Raw genomic sequence first — 18,651 nt, forward strand, 5'->3', positions numbered from 1 at the left:
AAGCTGTATAATGAAACATGAAAGTTTTGGGTGTTTTCCTGTTTTTATTTCCCTTTTTGTGCTGATGCAAACATGAAATAGATTTCAAAGAAGTATCAGTTCCATTATTCATCTCGTAAAAGAAACAATTAAACAACTGTGATGCAAACTGGAAACAGAACATTCACTTTTATAGTAAAAGCTGCACATTTTGGTCATGGTATAAAATATAAAAACAGAGTTTGTCATTCAGACTTTCTCACGTGTAGGCTTTTAGTTGCAAAAATGAAACTTTGCTAAAAAATTTTGATAGTTGTCCAAAACACATTTACACCAAATCCAGCTTTAATGTATTTTGTGTAAACAATAAAATGAAATAATGCTTCAAAATCTCATAAATGGCCGACAATAACAACATAAAAAAAAACACATCATTGCATGGAACTGGCACATACTGGTTTAGGGACCAGTAACCTCAGGGCATCTTTTAAATTTACTGTGAAATAGTTTTCAAGCAACAGCTTTAGATTAATTTAAAAGTTTTGAAGCAATATTGCCAAAAGTATTCACTTGTCTGCCTTCACATGCATACGAACTTGAGTGAAATCCCCTACGTAATCCATTGAGTTTAATATGATATTGCCCCACCCTTTGCAGCTAGAATAGCCTTAACTCTCCTGGGAATGCTTTCCACAGGTTTAGGAGTGTTTGTGGACATTTTGGATAATTTTCCCAGAAGCACATTTGTGAGGTCAGACACTGATGTTGGATGAGAAGGCCTGGCTCACAGTCTCTAATTCATCCCAAAGATGTTCAGTCCGGTGCAGGCCAGTCAAGTTCTTCCACACCTGATCCATGTCTTTATGGACCTTGCTTTGTGCACTAGTGTGCGGTCATGTTGGAACAGGAAGTGACCATCCGCAAACTGTTCCCATAAAGTTGGGAGCATGAAATTGTCTAAAATGTCTTGGTATGCTGAAGCATGAACAGTGTCTTTAACTGGAACTAAGAGGCTGATTCAAACTCCTGAAAAACAACCCCACATCATTATCCCCCCTCCACCAAACTTTACGCTTGGCGCATTGCAGTCAGACCAGTACCATTGTCCTGGCAACTGCCAAACCCAGACCCGTTCATCAGATTGCTGTCAGGCTTCCTGGGTCGTTGACCCAGCGTTTTCAGTTCGTGTTCACTGTTTGTTTTCCTCATGTTCCATTTCCTGTTTCATTATGTTCAGCTGTGTACTCACCGGTCTCTCATTATCATCCTCATCAGTCCCTGTATTTAAACCCTCAGTTTCTCTCTGTTCAGTGCTGTGTCATTGTTGATGTTAGGTTGTCGCTGTATGTTCAGTTCATTCAGTCAGTCAGCCATTTCCTGCTCCTGTTCTGTTCGTTCATTCCATCTGCAATAAACACCAGCTTTCACTGCAAATCCTGCATTTGGGTCACTTCCTCTTCTCCACATCCACACTGCAACCCCTGACAGAATGACACGACCCGTGCCACGAAGACACGAGTGTGACCCAGCGGACTCTGACCTTTTCGAGCGACAGGAGGCAGCGCTCTCTCGCTGGACGGAGTAGCTCAGGGAAAAACAGCGGCTCTTCACGGAGAGGGAGCACGTCTTCGCGGGGACTCGCCTGGCTCTGGGCAGGCCTCAGAGAGGCCGCGTTCTTCCACCTGCTGCCTCACCTGCATCCAAGCATTCGCTGCAGAGAGTGGGCGCCTCTCGCCGCGCTTCGGCTCCTCGCTCGCCCGCCAGCCGCCTCACTCACCGGCCCTTCCGCCTCGCTGTGGCGCAGCAGCTCTGCCTCCCATCTCGGCTCAACGGGGGCTCCCTCACTCAGCGGCTCAGCTGTTTCCGCGAAGGAGAAGTGAGGCTCACGCCGCTGTCGCTCTTCCTGCTTGGAGCAGCAGTGTCCGGTGGTGAGCGAAACAGACTTTTTTCTTCCCCATCACCACAACCCAGAGACTGTAAACCTGCCAGAGACTGTTCACCATCCACCAAGAAAAGACTGTTTACTGTGATTACATTCTAGAGTTTCCAATTAATACTCACCATCCTTCTTCCATAAAGACTGTTCCACCATCCCAGGCCATCATTAAAAACATTCACACCGCTAAACCTGATAATTTCTCCCACTCAATCATTATTTCCTCACCCACAGTTCAGTCATTTCCTGTTAGCAAGATGCCTCAGATTCAGCCATTCCCTTCTGATGGGTCTGTCTGGCACAGACCCACCGCTGGAATGAGAATTCTACTACAACAGGAAAAAGCATTGGACACCAAGCAGAGCTCTTTGTTTGATCTCGTGCACGAGGGAGAGAACTGTGACAAGCGCCGTTCCTTCCGCTCGAACCCCAGTCGCTCTCGTCTGCTCCCTCGTAGCACTGCTCTTTATTGAGGTTACATGAATATGCATAAGTTCATTAACATATGATGTAACAAAGAGTACCTTGTCTGTGTGTCGTGTAGGTGTGTGTGTGTGGGGTCAAGATGTGACCATGTGAACGACTCCCCTAAATCTGCTGGCCTGGAAGTCCAGCAGTTCATCTAAACAAAAGGCACTTATACTAAAACAGACATAGATGTGTTTACCATACCATACAACAGTAAGAGAAGGTACGACCTCTCTCATCACCCCAGGATGTGTGTGTATATGCCAGAGTGCTCTGGGAGGCAAGCAGAGTCTTTGTAGACTGCTAAGGATCACACATCCTATCAATATGCAATCGATTATACACCTCTAAGAATATATGGTTATATATATAAATGACAATCCACAATATAAACCTAACACCTTCACCTGTTCATCCTGCTCAGGTGAAGGCAGTTAAGCCTCAGCCTGTCCCTTTACCAGCTCCTCGAGCAGTTAGGGCTCAGCACGTCCCCGCACCGGTACCAGTTCCTCCGGACGATGCGGCTGACGCCCAGCCAGCACCCAGGGCGAGGACAGCAAAGACTCTTTTATTGGATCTCTGTTTGATTTCTCTGATCTCTGCAGACTCTGTCAGGCTGCTGAATGGTTCCAGTCTGTGTTCAGGCAGACTGCAGGTGAAGTCTAACCAGAGATGGTCCTCAGTGTGTGAAGATGACTTTGACCTGCAGGATGCAGAGGTGGTCTGCAGGGAGCTTGGCTGTGGGCCTCCTTCGCTCCTCCAGGGGGCACTCTATGGAGAAGTGGAGGCTCCAGTGTGGAGCAGAGAGTTCCAGTGTGGAGGCCATGAGTCTGCTCTCCTGGACTGTAGAAGCTCAGGCTCAGTGAGAAGCAGCTGCTCACCTGGCAAAGCTGCTGGACTCACCTGCTCAGGTAGAAGAGGAGCTGCAGCTTTGGTTCAAACTCACTTTATTCTGTGACTGATGACTCTCTGCTTTCTGTCAGAGCCTGTCAGGTTGGTGGGAGGAGCCAGTCGCTGTGCAGGTACACTGGAGGTGAAACAGGGACTGTGGAGATCTGTGGAGGCCTCAGGCTGGACCCTGATGGATGCAGCTGTAGCCTGCAGAGAGCTGGACTGTGGCTCTGCTGTTTTAACAGGAAGCAGAAAAATGCATCCTGGGATGGACCAACGTGGAAGATCAAACCTGCCTGTGTTAAATCTGGATCTACACTGAGGGAGTGTGCCACATCATCCCAGTCACCCACCGTCCTGGAGCTCATCTGCTCAGGTAAGGGAGTCGCTGTGAGTCAACGGAGTTTAACATTAAAGGAGTCGAGTAAAGTTCAGCCAATCATCTGTCTGTTTACAGACCTGCTGGTTCAGCCAATCATCTCAGCGTCCTTCTCGTCCAATGACGGGACTCCCAGGTCCAGCAGCAGGAGTCTTCTTGGGTGTTAAAGGCTCCAGCTTCACCATCAGCTGCTCCATCCAGCCTCAGTACCCAGGAGGCTCTTTCCAGCTCACCTTCACCTCCTCCAACACCACCAACAACTACACCCAGCCAGCTGTCAATCACTCTGCCCACTTCCTGTTCCCTGCTGCAAAGCCCGCCCACCAAGGAACCTACAGCTGTGTTTATCGCGTCTTCGTGTTTTCTCGTAACTTCTCCTCTGAGAGCCGTCAGCTGTCTCTCACTGTCTCAGGTGAGCTGAAGCAGAGTGGAGCTCAAGTATGAAACAGCACAGGTCCCACCTGACGTAGGCTCAGATGGAGTCAGAGATGTAGGCGGGGCCTACCTGATGTTTGTGTTTGATGCCAGCTGTTGTTCTCCTAACATCTAATGTGACGGCTGAATGTGTCTCATCAGATCCAACAGTGTTTGTCATCAGACTGCTGCTCCTGCTGCTGAGCCTGCTGCTCTTCATCTCTGCCGTCTGTTTCAGCCATAAGGTAGCATGCACACGTCTGCTGATCAGAGGGACGCTGTGGAACAAGCGCTCGGCCCGTTGGAAGAGAGCGGCGACTCGCTGACTCACACCTGTGTGCTGCTGTGTCTCTGCAGGTCACCGGGAGGCAGAAGCCCCGCCCACCAGAGGACCAGGAGCTGGATGGTTAAAGCTGGCAGTGTCCAGAAAGGCAGGCAGCTCAGCAGCGCCTCCACATGGTGGAGGAAGTGTTTGCATCCTTCACCACAGTGTGAACATGAAGAACAACCACAGTATTCTGTATATTACATCATCAGGTCATGTGTTACTCCTGTATTAAAGTTTGAGCATTAATACTCGTTTATATTTACTGCTTCCAGCTTCTTCCAGTCCTGTTTGTATTCTTGCTGTACCATACCATCTTTATTTATAAAGCACTTTAACATAAAACCAGGGTTCACAAAGTGCTGTACATGCAAATAGCATAAGCAAAGTAAAAATAAAATAAAAATAAGATAAAATAAAATAAATAACTAAAATAAAATAAAACATGCTAAAACAAATTGAGTCAACCCCCTTAAACAAAGGCTTCAGCGAATAAATATGTTTTAAGAAGAGTTTTAAACTCAGAAAGAGAAGAGGCCTGTCTAACGTGCAAGGGCAGATCATTTTACAACTTTGGAGCAGCTACAGCAAAAGTATGATCACCTCTAAATTTATACTTAGTTTTCGGTACCTTAAGGAGCTGCTGATTGGCGGACCTAAGGGAACGGGCAGGTGTATATGGTTGTAGTAGCTCCCAGAGGTAGGGGGGACAAGGCCATTAAGAGATTTAAGAACAAATTAGAGAATTTTAAAAACGATCCTAAAATGTACTGATAGCCAGTGGTGTGAAATTAAAATTGGGGTAATGTGCTCAGACTTTTTTGTTCCAGTTAAAAGACGTCCTGCAGCATTTTGCACAACCTGAAGATGCCTAATAAATGCATCATTAACCCCACAATAAAGTGTTTTACAATAATCCAGCCTAGATGTAATAAAGGCATGGATTACTGTCTCAAAAAGCTGTTTTGATAAGATGGGCTTTATTTTGGCTAATTGCCTCAAATGAAAAAAGCTAGATCTTACAACAGCTCTGACCTGGCTTTCAAGTTTAAGATCTGCCTCCATTTTAACTCCCAGATCAGTGATGACTGGTTTAACATACTGTGCCAGCGAACCAAGATCTATAGTAGTGGTCTCAGAAGTGCCACCAAAAACCATCACTTCTGTTTTCTGCTCATTAAAATGTACACTGTAAAAACGATAACTAGTAATTGTTGATTTGAGTAAAGTTTTCAAATTAAACTGACTTAGAAATAAAACTTTCCATTTACAACCTAAAATAGCTTGTCTGCCCAACAAATTTCTTCCATTGTTGTCCTAACTAAGATTTTCTAGCGAGCATAACAAAGATTATCAACTTTTGAGTAGATTTTTGAGTCGAGTTGGGAACCGTGGAAACCCCGTGAGGTGACTGGCACACGTCGTGGTCTGAATAAGTTTGAACTAGACCAAAAGAGTCTGAGCAGACTGTGTGATAGTGGTTTGTCGATGTGTTCTGAACTGAAAACCTGCTAAGAAACTTTGAACAAACGTGGCCAAAGTTGGATGAAAATTACAATTTTTAAACCATTACGGATTTTACCTGGTCTGAAGTTGGAGTGTATTATTTGACCATTTTTTGGACAGGTGTGGGAGCTGCCGGCCATTTGCCCTAGCAGGTAAGCTAACGACATCTGTTATTAGGATTTTCTACAAAGCTAGGCTGCATCCTCCTGAGGACCCAGGAGGGTGGAACGAGTAAAGCACTGAAAAAAAGCCAAACAATAACATATTTAAGTCATCTAAGGGACTTATATATCATGTTTAAGCTAGCGAAGGACCCGCTGGGGTTGAAAATGATATGCCAGGAGTTCGCTGTTCTCGCTGCTCTAGCGAGCCTTGAATCCCAGCTAGCTATCGAAGCTGGTGGTAACAGACGTCTCCGAAAACGTAGAAGCATTTTTGCAAAAATGTGTTGTCTTAATAAACTGAGCAGATATTTGAAATTTACACAGCTACATTCTCGCCTGAAAATATCTTAAAAGTTTACTTTGTGACCCAGAAAAGAGTAATAAGAGTAATATTAAAACTAAGTGGCTGCCACCATTGTTTGAAACTAGAATCGGCTGGGGGCGCTATGAATTCTGGCATAGGGTGGGCCACGAAGGATACACCTGACCCATCCTTCAAAGCTGTGGAAAGTATTGTATTGTTTTGAGAGCCTTTTGTTGGTGGAGTATTGATTTTATGTACAATTCCACGGGTAGAGCGCGATCTGTACGGTCCGACTTTGCACATGCGCGCAGTAAGGATCGGGAGTCCGATCTGTAACTTTTTTTCTCGCTTTTTTTTTCTACATTATATTGAAATGTTTCATTATTGCAAACATTTTTCTCTCAGGCGGAGAGAGGTCGTGGAGTGTCAGCCTATGGTATCTGAGGTCCAGGAGAGATGACCTGCGCTGTTTTCCTCTGAGGAGGTAAGACTGTCCTAATTTATTTATAATTTAATTATTATTCAAATTGGGCATGATTTATACTTATATTGAAGCAGTACGGTATTTGCTGGGGTAATGCATTGGCCAACTTTATTATCTTGTGCTACCACTCCAGTCAAGGCCCTTGCCAGTGTTATATTGAAATCCTTACCCTGAACATTTCTGCCAGTACAAGAAAAGAGTCCCCATGCTAAATCGAAATTGTGAAACAGAAAGGCAATCTCATAATTTTGACTTAGCATTTTTTTTTTTTTCTTTTGTGCTAGAAATAGGACTTCTATAGTCTGAGATGGTTGGGGAAGAATACTAAGGCAGGTCACAGAATCTGATTGGTCACAGATTTTGGTGCAACTTAGAACATAATATGTATTTTCATATTGATACTGGGTTTTGTGGGGGTGTTTCTATTCCTGTGCAAAAGACGTATTCATGAGAGATTTTTGAAGTAGGTTTTGCTGTTGATGACACAGTCAGGCATATAACATGGTGCAGACTGTCCAAGACAGCTACCCAGGAATTTTCTGTGCTGAATAAATGACAATATTTTGGTGAATGTATTGTTTAGATATCTGAAAATTTCATCGGATCACAAGCAAAGACCTCCTGGGGACCTTCAATGCATCCCTTGACAAAGTTGTGCCTGGCCTGCTGAAACTGTACTGGTCTAAGAAGGGAGCTCTTGGTGAGGAGATGGAAGACCTCCTGGATAAACTTGATGAACAGGTGAGTGAAGTGCTCCTTTATCTGACATTTTTAGAAGAGAGTATACTTTTCTCTTAACAGAAACTGAAAAGATGTTGGCTTCAAATAAAACACATCAGTGGACATGTCAGTAAAAATGAATGTCATGAGTCATTGCTTTGTTCTTATTTGGCAGTATTTTATTTAATTTGTAAAACGAAAGTAAAATTGTTAACATGGTGTTGTTGTTGTTTTTTTGGGGGCGGGGGGGTGTACGTTTTGCGTGTTGCTGGGTCTGACCTGTGCTTTACTTTCATTACTATGAGAGTTCTGATTTTGCATTGTGTATAGTACACCATGTTACTTCACTAATTGAAATTCTTGTTTTCCACTGAATACTCTTTAGACATCCAACACTGTGTCCAACTTGCACTGAGAGGCCTGCCCATTTTCCTCAAGAGAAGATGCAACAGAGGTTTTCCTGAAGTGCTTAGTAAGTACAAAAAAGTAATGCAAGTAAAACTAATTGCTATGAGATGTTTTTAAAGGATGAGTTTATCCAAAATGGAAATGTACACTTTCTCAGTGCAGTCCAGATAATTTTATAGTGGGGATTGCAGTTGTCATAACTCTCACTCTTTTTTCTGCTGAGCAGCAGCTGGGCATTGTTAGTGGTTGTTCCATAGCAGAAAATATTTTTGTACAAAACTCACAAGGTGGCATTAATTAAAGGAAAATAAGCTTTTTCTTCTTAAAACCTCCATGGGTCAAACGACCAGCATGGTATAGAGGTTAAAATTAAAATCTTTAGAAATTTGTTTTGTCTTTAGTTTTTCTTAGCTTTCAATAATTCATATTTTACTTTTCTTCAGGACACTGACATTTTGGAACCAGTGTTGAACGGTGCATCAGTTGCCATCCTCACCATCCTACAAGATGACGATGCTGATACGTCTGTGCGAGAACATGCAGTTGGTTTGGAAGGGGACATCGTGCTACATAACATTCCAGATCTCTCTACTGCCCTGGCATACCTCTTTGGCCTTCTGTATGCCCTCAACATTGATTATCCAAAGCAGATGAGTTTTACCTTTGAAGCAATTCAGGCCATCTTATTTTGGCCTGGTCGGACAATATGAAGGTGAAGTGGATAAATCATTATTCGAAATGTAAATTTTAGTCAGATGAATCTGTATTGTTGAGAATATATGGTGAAAATTCATCTTGTAGTATTTTAAAAGATTTGTTATAGTGTTAGTTTCCTCTTCATTGATGGTAACATTTCTAAGAACTTCTAACTTCCATAGTTCATCATAGTAAGCCTGTGTAAAATGTCAATGTCTGGGTACATAGGCAATCGTTTGTGGCACTACCCTATTTAATGTGCAATAGTTATGTTCAGCTTTTACAAGACGGTCAGGGTGTGTGTGTGTGTGCATGAATTATTAAGTTGCTGGACACTTTTCTTTTTTGGTTCTGGACTCTAGAATTTTAACGTCTCTGCTGGGGTGCTCAAAGCACCCAAAAGAAACTGGCAACACGTTTTTGTTTGTTTGTTATTTCTTTTCTTTTCTTTCTTTTTGTTTTTTTTAACAGAAATTCACCCTACTACCCATGACATTCTGAAATGTACTGAAAAGACTGTTGAACAAAATAAATAAGCTTTTAGATAACATTGAATTGTGCTTTGTTTTATTCTATATCTATTTATTAAGTGTTTTTCAAGTATAATAACAACATACATTTTCCTTTGTTTATATAGGTAAATTTTCAACTCACTGGAGTAAGAATTGTATGATTACTCAACAAGAATATCTGTGTTTGGTGAAGGCAGAAATACATGGCATTGAAACCAGAATTTCTTCGTTAGACTTCCAGGATTATCCTAATTAGGTGAACAAGAAGATCCAAGTTGGCAGAACTTGTAAATCTTAGTTGAGTCAACAACAGTTGGCAAAAGCTGAGAAAACTGTCACGGTTCTGGGTCTGTTGGACCCAGTATTTTGAGTTTATTATGCTTTGGTTTATATTTTGAATGATGGATTATTCTTTGTTTCTCTGGTACTTTGTGTTTCAGTTATCTTGGTGTTTTGGATTGTTTTTCTCATTCTCTTGTATTGCTGATTGTGGTGGTGGTCATGATGATTATTTGGTTCATGTTTCTGTTTATTTGTGATTAGGATTTGTGTTCTCATGTTTTGTGTGGGTTTAGTGCTAGGTGTCATTTTCTGTCTGTCTCTCAGTGTCAAGTCTGCGTCTTTGTGTTGGGTTCATGTTTCCTGTTTTATTGTGAAAGTCTTTGTCTTATGTTGGTGTGTGAAGCTTGGTTCCCCTGTCTCGTCAGCCCTGATCTCTTCCAGCTGTGTCTCCCTTCTGTTGCCCGTTCCTCATTACTACCCTGTGTATTTAAGCCCTGTGTTTTCCTCAACCCAGTGTCGCGTCGTACCCTCATGCTGTGTGGATCTCCTGGTGTCTCCCTGTAAGTTTAGTGTGTTATTCCCCAGTTTAGTTTACTTTGTATGCTTTCCGGCCTGTGAATAAAGCTGTGGTTTTGAGTTCATCCCTTGTGTGTCACGAGCCTGCATTTTGGGTCCAATTCCTGCCTGCCACATAGCGTTTCATGACAGAGCACGACGCGACCACAAAATGGACCCAGCGGACTCAGGTTTTGCCACGAAGGAGGAAATGCTCAAGCAGTTGAAGGATTTCTGCGAGCGTAATCCACGCTGCTGACAATCCCAAGAGACTTATTCAGGTAGTGTTTTTGATCACTTATTGTCATCCACAACTTTGACCGTCAGTTTTATGGACATAAAAAGGTTAAAACAAATAATCACAGGTCTGAGAGCGAGACTCTGCTTGAACTATTTGATATGGGCAGTCCAGGGAAAGAAGATTCAGCTGCCCTCCTGGAGGCCCTCGCCTCTTGGTATTCAGCGGCACCAGCGACCTTTTCCATCACTATTTGTTGCCAAATCACTCGATCCGCCTTTAAAGGACGAAACTGCACCCTCACCATCCTCAACCCCTCACACATCTCCACCTTCATCTCCAGTAGCTCACTTAGCTGCCCAGCCTCCAGTAGCTCACTGCCCAGCCTCCAGTAGCTCACTTAGCTGCCCAGCCTCCAGTAGCTCACTAGCTGCCCAGCAGTGCTCCAGCTGCCCAGCCTCCAGTAGCTCACTTAGCTGCCCAGCCTCCAGCTGCCCAGCCTCCAGTAGCTCACTTAGCTGCCCAGCCTCCAGTAGCTCACTTAGCTGCCCAGCCTCCAGTAGCTCACTTAGCTGCCCAGCCTCCAGTAGCTCACTTAGCTGCCCAGCCTCCAGTAGCTCACTTAGCTGCCCAGCCCAGTAGCTCTAGCTGCCCAGCCTAGCTCACTTAGCTGCCCAGCCTCCAGTAGCTCACTTAGCTGCCCAGCCTCCAGTAGCCTCCAGCTGCCCAGCTCAGCTCACTTAGCTGCCCAGCCTCCAGTAGCTCAGTGCCCAGCCTCAGTAGCTCACTTAGCTGCCCAGCCTCCAGTAGCTCACTTAGCTGCCCAGCCTCCAGTAGCTCACTTAGCTGCCCAGCCTCCAGTAGCTCACTTAGCTGCCCAGCCCAGTAGCTCACTTAGCTGCCCAGCCTCCAGTAGCTCACTTAGCTGCCCAGCCTCCAGTAGTAGCTGCCCAGCCTCCAGTAGCTCACTTAGCTGCCCAGCCTCCAGTAGCTCACTTAGCTGCCCAGCCTCCAGTAGCTTAGCTGCCCAGCCTCCAGTAGCTCACTTAGCTGCCCAGCCTCCAGTAGCTTAGCTGCCCAGCAGTAGCTCCTTAGCTGCCCAGCCTCCAGTAGCTCACTTAGCTGCCCAGCCTCCAGTAGCTCACTTAGCCCAGCCCCAGTGTCACCTGCTGCCCAGCCAGTGCCGCCTGTAGTCTCAGGCCCCAGTGCCGCCTGTGCCGCCTCCAGCAGTTCGGCCTTCCCAGTGCCGCCTCCAGCAGTTCGGCCTTCCCAGTGCCGCCTCCAGTTCAGTTCCCGGCCTTCCCCAGTGCCGCCTCCAGCAGTTCGGCCTTCCCAGTGCCGCCTCCAGCAGTTCGCCTTCCCAGTGCCGCCTCCAGCAGTTCGGCCTTCCCAGTGCCGCCTCCAGCAGTTCGGCCTTCCCAGTGCCGCCTCCAGCAGTTCGGCCTTCCCCAGTGCCGCAGCAGTTCGGCCTTCCCCAGTGCCGCCTCCAGCAGTTCGGCCTTCCCCAGTGCCGCCTCCAGCAGTTCGGCCTTCCCAGTGCCGCCTCCAGCAGTTCGGCCTTCCCAGTGCCGCCTCCAGCAGTTCGGCCTTCCCAGTGCCGCCTCCAGCAGTTCGGCCTTCCCAGTGCCGCCTCCAGCAGTTCGGCCTTCCCAGTGCCGCCAGCAGTTCGGCCTTCCCAGTTCAGGCCTTCCCCAGTGCCGCCTCCAGCAGTTCGGCCCAGTGCCGCCCCAGTGCAGTGCCTCCAGCAGTTCGGCCTTCCCAGTGCCGCCTCCAGCAGTTCGGCCCTTGCCGCCCCAGCAGTCGGCCTTCCCGCCTCCAGCAGTTCGGCCTTTCCCAGTGCCGTTCGGCCTTCCCAGTGCCGCCTCCAGCAGTTCTTCCCAGTGCCGCCTCCAGCAGTTCGGCCTTCCCAGTGCCGCCTCCAGCAGTTCGCCTCCCCAGTGCCGCCTCCAGCAGTTCGGCCTTCCCCAGCCGCCTCCAGCAGTTCGCCTTCCCAGTGCCGCCTCCAGCAGTTCGGCCTTCCCCAGTGCCGCCTCCAGCAGTTCGGCCTTCCCCAGTGCCGCCCTCCAGTTCAGTTCCCCAGTGCCGCCTCCCCAGTTCGGCCTTCCCTGCCGCCTCCAGCAGTTCGGCCGCCTCCAGCAGTTCGGCCTTCCCAGTGCCGCCTCCAGCAGTTCGGCCTTCCCAGTGCCGCCTCCAGCAGTTCGGCCTTCCCAGTGCCGCCTCCAGCAGTTCGGCCTTCCCAGTGCCGCCTCCAGCAGTTCGGCCTTCCCCAGTGCCGCCTCAGCAGTTCGCCTTCCCAGTGCCGTCCAGCAGTTCGCCTTCCCAGCAGTTCGGCCTTCCAGCAGTTCGGCCTTCCCAGTGCCGCCTCCAGCAGTTCGGCCTTCCCCAGTGCCGCCTCCAGCAGTTCGGCCTTCCCAGTGCCGCCTCCAGCAGTTCGGCCTTCCCAGTGCCGCCCCAGTTCGGCCTTCCCAGTGCCGCCTCCAGCAGTTCGGCCTTCCCAGTGCCGCCTCCAGCAGTTCGGCCTTCCCCAGTGCCGCCCAGCAGTTCGGCCTTCCCAGTGCCGCCTCCAGCAGTTCGGCCTTCCCCAGTGCCGCCTCCAGCCGCCTTCCCCAGTGCCGCAGTTCGGCCTTCCCAGTGCCGCCTCCAGCTTCCCAGTGCCGCCTCCAGCAGTTCGGCCTTCCCCAGTGCCGCCTCCAGCAGTTCGGCCTTCCCAGTGCCGCCCCAGCAGTTCGGCCTTCCCCAGTGCCGCCTCCAGCAGTTCGGCCTTCCCCAGTGCCGCGCCAGTGCCGCCCAGCAGTTCGGCCTTCCCCAGTGCCGCCTCCAGCAGTTCGGCCTTCCCAGTGCCGCCTCCAGCAGTTCGGCCTTCCCCAGTGCCGCCTCCAGCAGTTCGGCCTTCCCAGTGCCGCCTCCAGCAGTTCGGCCTTCCCCAGTGCCGCGCCCAGCAGTTCGGCCTTCCCCCCAGCAGTTCGGCCTTCCCCAGTGCCGCCTCCAGCAGTCGCCCCAGCAGTTCCCAGTGCCGCCTCCAGCAGTTCGGCCTTCCCAGTGCCGCCTCCAGCAGTTCGGCCTTCCCAGTGCGCCTCCAGCAGTTCGGCCTCCCCAGTGCCGCCTCCAGCAGTTCGGCCTTCCCCAGTGCCGCCTCCAGCAGTTCGGCCTCCCCAGTGCCGCCTCCAGCAGTTCGGCTTCCCAGTGCCGCCCCAGTGCCTTCCCAGTGCCGCCTCCAGCAGTTCGGCCTTCCCAGTGCCGCCTCCAGTTCGGCCTTCCCCAGTGCCGCCTCCAGCAGTTCGGCCTTCCCAGTGCCGCCTCCAGCAGTTCGGCCTTCCCCAGTGCCGCCTCCAGCAGTTCGGCCTTCCCCAGTGCCGCCTCCAGCAGTTCGGCCTTCCCCAGTGCCGCCTCCAGCAGTTCGGCCTTCCCCAGTGCCGCCTCCAGCAGTTCGGCCTTCCCAGTGCCGCCCAGCAGTTGCCTTCCCCGCCTCCAGCAGTTCGGCCCCCAGTGCCGCCTCCAGCAGTTCAGCCTTCCCCAGTGCCGCCTCCAGCAGTTCTTCCCAGTGCCGCCTCCAGCAGTTCGGCCTTTCCCAGTGCCGCCTCCAGCAGTTCCGCTCCCAGTGCCGCCTCCAGCAGTTCGGCCTTCCCAGTGCCGCCTACTCCCACCAGCAGTTCGGCCTTCCCAGTGCCGCTCCAGCAGCCTTCACCAGTGCCGCCTCCAGCAGTTCGGCCTTCCCCAGTGCCGCCTCCAGCAGTTCGGCCTTCCCCAGTGCCGCCATCAGCAGTTCGGCCTTCCCCAGTGCCGCCTCCAGCAGTTCCAGCTTCGGCCTTCCCAGTGCCCAGCAGTTCGGCCTTCCCAGCCTTCCCCAGTGCCGCTCCAGCAGTTCGGCCTTCCCAGTGCCGCCTCCAGCAGTTCGGACCCATTGACCCAGTTCGGCCTTCCCAGCAGCCTCCAGCAGTTCGGCCTTCCCAGTGCCGCCTCCAGCATTCGGCCTTCCCAGTGCCGCCCAGCAGTTCGGCCTTCCCAGTGCCGCCTCCAGCAGTTCGGCCTTCCCCAGTGCCGCAGCTCCTGCTGGAGCAGCTCTGATGAGCCCAGCAGTTCGGCCTTCCCCAGTGCCGCCTCCAGCAGTTCGGCCTTCCCCAGTGCCGCCTCCAGCAGTTCGGCCTTCCCCAGTGCCGCCTCCAGCAGTTCGGCCTTCCCCAGTGCCGCCTCCAGCAGTTCGGCCTTCCCAGTGCCGCCTCCAGCAGTTCGGCCTTCCCAGTGCCGCCTCCAGAGTTCGGGTGCCGCCCGGCCTTCCCAGTGCCGCCTCCAGCCTCGGCCTTCCCAGTGCCGCCTCCAGCAGTTCGGCCTTCCCAGTGCCGTCCAGCAGTTCGGCCTTCCCAGTGCCGCCTCCAGCAGCCAGTTCGGCCTTCCCAGTGCCGCCTCCAGCAGTTCGGCCTTCCCAGTGCCGTTCAGCAGTTCGGCCTTCCCCAGTGCCGCCTCCAGCAGTTGGCCTTCCCAGTGCCGCTCCAGCAGTTCGGGAGTGCCGTCAGCAGTTCGGCCTTCCCCAGTGCCGCCTCCAGCAGTTCAGTGCCGCCTCCAGCAGTTCGGCCTTCCCAGTGCCGCCTCTCAGTTGTCAGTGCCGCTCCAGCAGTTCGGCCTTCCCAGTCCGCCTCCAGCAGTTCGGCCCAGTGCCGCCTCCAGCCTTCCCAGTGCCGCCTCCAGCAGTTGGCCTTCCCCAGTTCCAGTCCCCTCCAGCAGTTCGGGGCCCAGTGCCGCCTCCAGCAGTTCGGCCTTCCCCAGTCTCCGCTCCCCAGTGCCGCCTCCAGCAGTTCGGCCTTTCCCAGTGCCGCCTCCAGCAGTTCGGCCTTCCCAGTGCCGCCTCCAGCAGTTCGCTTGGAGTGGTCAGCAGTTCGGCCTTCCCCAGTGCCGCCTCCAGCAGTTCGGCCCAGTGCCGCCTCCCAGTTCGGCCTTCCCAGTGCCGCCTCCAGCAGTTCGGCCTTCCCAGTGCCGCCTCCAGCAGTTCGGCCTTCCCAGTGCCGCCTCCAGCAGTTCAGCAACCAGTGCCGCCCAGCTCCGCTGGAGGGTCGCCTCCAGCAGTTCGGCCTTCCCAGTGCCGCCTCCAGCAGTTCGGCCTTCCCAGTGCCGCCTCCAGCATGTCCCCGCTGCCTCCAGCAGGTCCGAGTGGGCCTCCAGCAGTTCGGCCCAGTGCCGCCTCCAGCAGTTCGGCCTTCCCAGTGCCGCCTCCGCTGGAGTGGTCCGAGGCCTTCCCCAGTGCCGCAGTTCGGCCTTCCCAGTGCCGCCTCCATGTTCGGCCTCCCCGCTGGAGCCTCCAGCAGTTCGGCCTTCCCAGTGAGGCCCAGTTCAGCCCAGTGCGCCTCAGCAGTTCGCCTTCCCCAGTCCGTCTCGCTGGAGGGTCCGAGGACCGCTCCGGCCGCAGTTCGCCTTTCATGTCTCCGCTGGAGGTCCGAGGCCCGTTCAGCAACCCAGTTCCGCTGGAGGTCCGAGGACCGCTCCGGCCAACCACCAGTTCATGTCTCCGCTGGAGGGTCCGAGGGGCCCGTTCAGCACCACCCCCTCTTTCACCGCTGGAGGGACCGAGGACCCGCTCCATAGCAGTTCAGTTTTCTGGCCAGCGTAACATTGAGCCAGGGGTCCCCGCCTCTGGCTCTACATCAGCGCTGCTGGAAGCTCTGATGAGCCCATCCAGCACTCCCGGCTCCCATGCGCCTCCGGCTGGAGGGTCCGAGGGCCGTTCCGCCCGCCATGTCTCCGCTGGAGGTCCAGCCTCACCATCTCGTCTCCGCTGGAGGGCGAGGGCCGCTCAGCCTCCGTCTCTCTCCGCTGAGGGTCCGACGCCGTTCAGCCGCCAGCTGGAGGGTCCAGCGCCTCCGTCTCGCTGGAGGGTCCGACGCCGTTCAGCGCCAGCTCCGCTGGAGGGCGCCTCCGTCTCCGGCATGTCTCGCTGGAGGGTCCGAGGCCCGTTCAGCAACCCGTCTCCGCTGGAGGGTCCGAGCGCCCGCCGTTTCTCTCGGCTTCCACGCCGTCGCGCCCGTCTCCGCTGTCCAGCGCCTCGCTGGAGGTCCAGGGGCCTGCTTCAGCCTCCGTCTCGCGGCTTCCACGCGCGTCGCCTGAGGTGCAGCGCCTCCGTCTCCGGCTTCACGCCGTCGCCTGCTGCAGCGCCTGCGTCTCCGGCTTGCACTCACCATCTCGCTGCTGCAGCGCCTGCGTCGGCTTCCACGCCGTCGCCAGCTGCAGCGCCTCCTCTCCGGCTTCCGCGCTGCCGCCAGCTGCAGCGCCTCCGTCTCGGCTTCCACGCCGCCGCCTGCTGCAGCCTTATCATCCACGCCCGCTGCAGCGCGTCTCCGTCTCCGGCGCCACGCCGCCGCCAGCTGCAGCCTCATCATCCTCGCCTGCTCCAGCGCCTCGTCTCCGGCTTCCACGCCGCCGCCTGGTCCAGCGCCATCATCCACGCCAGCTCGCCTGGTCCAGCCTCGGCTTCCACGCCTCGCCTGGTCCAGCCTCATCACGCCAGCTGCAGCGCCTCGCTCTGGTCCAGCCTCGCCAGCCTCATCATCCTCGCCTGGTCCAGCCTCATCGTCCTCGCCTGGTCCAGCCTCAGCGCCTGGTCCAGCTCATCGTCCTCGCCTGGTCCAGCCTCATCCTCGCCTGGTCAGCCTCATCGTCTCGCCTGGTCCAGCCTCATCTTCCTCGCCTGGTCCAGCCTCATCGCCCTCGCCTGGTCCAGCCTCCATCGCCTGGTCCAGCATCGTCCTCGCCTGGTGCAGCCTCCATCGCTTCATCAGCCACACCTGGTCCGGCTTCTGCTCCGCCATCATTTGGCCCTGCCTCGTCTGGCCCTGCGGTTGCAACACCGCCGTCAGAGCCAGCTCGACCTGTTCCGCCTCGCCTCTGCCGGCCGTTTTCCAGGCCTCTACGTTGGCATCATGGCCGTCGAGGGCGGCCTCCTGAAAGACTTTGTCGCCGCCGCTGGTTTCGCGGCCGACCTCCGGACCTGTTCAGTGGCGCCACTGCCTTCCTAGTGGTCGGCCTCCTGATTGGTTTTGCCTGCGCTGCCGCCGTTGCCGTGTGCACGGTCGGCCTCCGGAACTGTTTGCCCGTCGCCACCGTTGCCGTGTGCACGGTCGGCCACCAGAACTGTTTTCCTGTCGTTGCTGTTCGCACGGTCGGCCTCCTGGACTTTTCATGGACTCATGTTAGGTCTAGTTTGCTTTGGTTTTGATCTGTTTTTTTTTTCTTCTGTCTCTGGACTGGTGCTCCTTGTGTTTTGTTTGGGCCCTCCGTCCTGGACCCCTCCGCCCGCCCTGGTTTGGTGTCCTTCGTGCTTCTGTTTTTTTGTTTGCGGCTGTCGGGAGCCAGCCCTTAGAGGGGGGTACTGTCACGGTTCTGGGTCTGTTGGACCCAGTATTTTGAGTTTATTATGCTTTGGTTTATATTTTGAATGATGGATTATTCTTTGTTTCTCTGGTACTTTGTGTTTCAGTTATCTTGGTGTTTTGGATTGTTTTTCTCATTCTCTTGTATTGCTGATTGTGGTGGTGGTGGTCATGATGATTATTTGGTTCATGTTTCTGTTTATTTGTGATTAGGATTTGTGTTCTCATGTTTTGTGTGGGTTTAGTGCTAGGTGTCATTTTCTGTCTGTCTCTCAGTGTCAAGTCTGCGTCTTTGTGTTGGGTTCATGTTTCCTGTTTTATTGTGAAAGTCTTTGTCTTATGTTGGTGTGTGAAGCTTGGTTCCCCTGTCTCGTCAGCCCTGATCTCTTCCAGCTGTGTCTCCCTTCTGTTGCCCGTTCCCTCATTACTACCCTGTGTATTTAAGCCCTGTGTTTTCCTCAACCCAGTGTCGCGTCGTACCCTCATGCTGTGTGGATCTCCTGGTGTCTCCCTGTAAGTTTAGTGTGTTATTCCCCAGTTTAGTTTACTTTGTATGCTTTCCCGGCCTGTGAATAAAGCTGTGGTTTTGAGTTCATCCCTTGTGTCTACGAGCCTGCATTTTGGGTCCAATTCCTGCCTGCCACATAGCGTTTCATGACAAAAACTCAAATCTCTTGCATCATGTTGCTTTGAAATTTTACGTTTTCTCAACATTTTCTTTTTTACAGTGTAAAAAGTTCAAAGCCACCCAGGCCTTTGTTTCATCAAGACATCTGAGCAGAGGGTCTACTGAGAAGCCATTTATCTTTTTAAGTGGGAAATAAATCTGGGAGTCATCGGCATAACAGTGGAAAGAAACCCCATGTTTCCTGAAAATAGAGCCAAGGGGTAGGAGATATAGGGAGAAAAGAAGTGGGCCTAAAACTGAACCCTGTGGGACCCCACATTGAAGAGAAGCAGCAAAGGATACAAACTCACTAATTTTCACAGAGAAAGTTCGCTCTGCCAAATAGGATCTGAACCACTGCAGTGCAG

General features: G+C 52.3%; 2 long non-coding RNA genes and 1 pseudogene across 2 annotated transcripts; all 3 read left to right on the forward strand.

The window, feature by feature from the left end:
• The window catches only part of LOC120441492, a 20,330-nt pseudogene extending 16,510 nt beyond the window's left edge, over positions 1-3,820 (forward strand).
• Positions 3,821-3,828: 8 nt separating this feature from the next.
• LOC120441368 lies at positions 3,829-4,568 on the forward strand. Its single transcript, XR_005614022.1, has 3 exons — positions 3,829-4,065; positions 4,230-4,312; positions 4,425-4,568. It is a non-coding gene; the product is annotated as an uncharacterized LOC120441368 (long non-coding RNA).
• A 2,966-nt stretch (positions 4,569-7,534) lies between these two features.
• Positions 7,535-9,182, forward strand: LOC116324055. The gene is made up of 3 exons (XR_005614021.1): positions 7,535-7,591; positions 7,956-8,042; positions 8,422-9,182. It is a non-coding gene; the product is annotated as an uncharacterized LOC116324055 (long non-coding RNA).
• Positions 9,183-18,651: the final 9,469 nt, after the last annotated feature.

This window comes from Oreochromis aureus, linkage group 8, assembly GCF_013358895.1.
Source record: "Oreochromis aureus strain Israel breed Guangdong linkage group 8, ZZ_aureus, whole genome shotgun sequence".
Taxonomy (NCBI): Eukaryota; Metazoa; Chordata; class Actinopteri; order Cichliformes; family Cichlidae; genus Oreochromis; species Oreochromis aureus.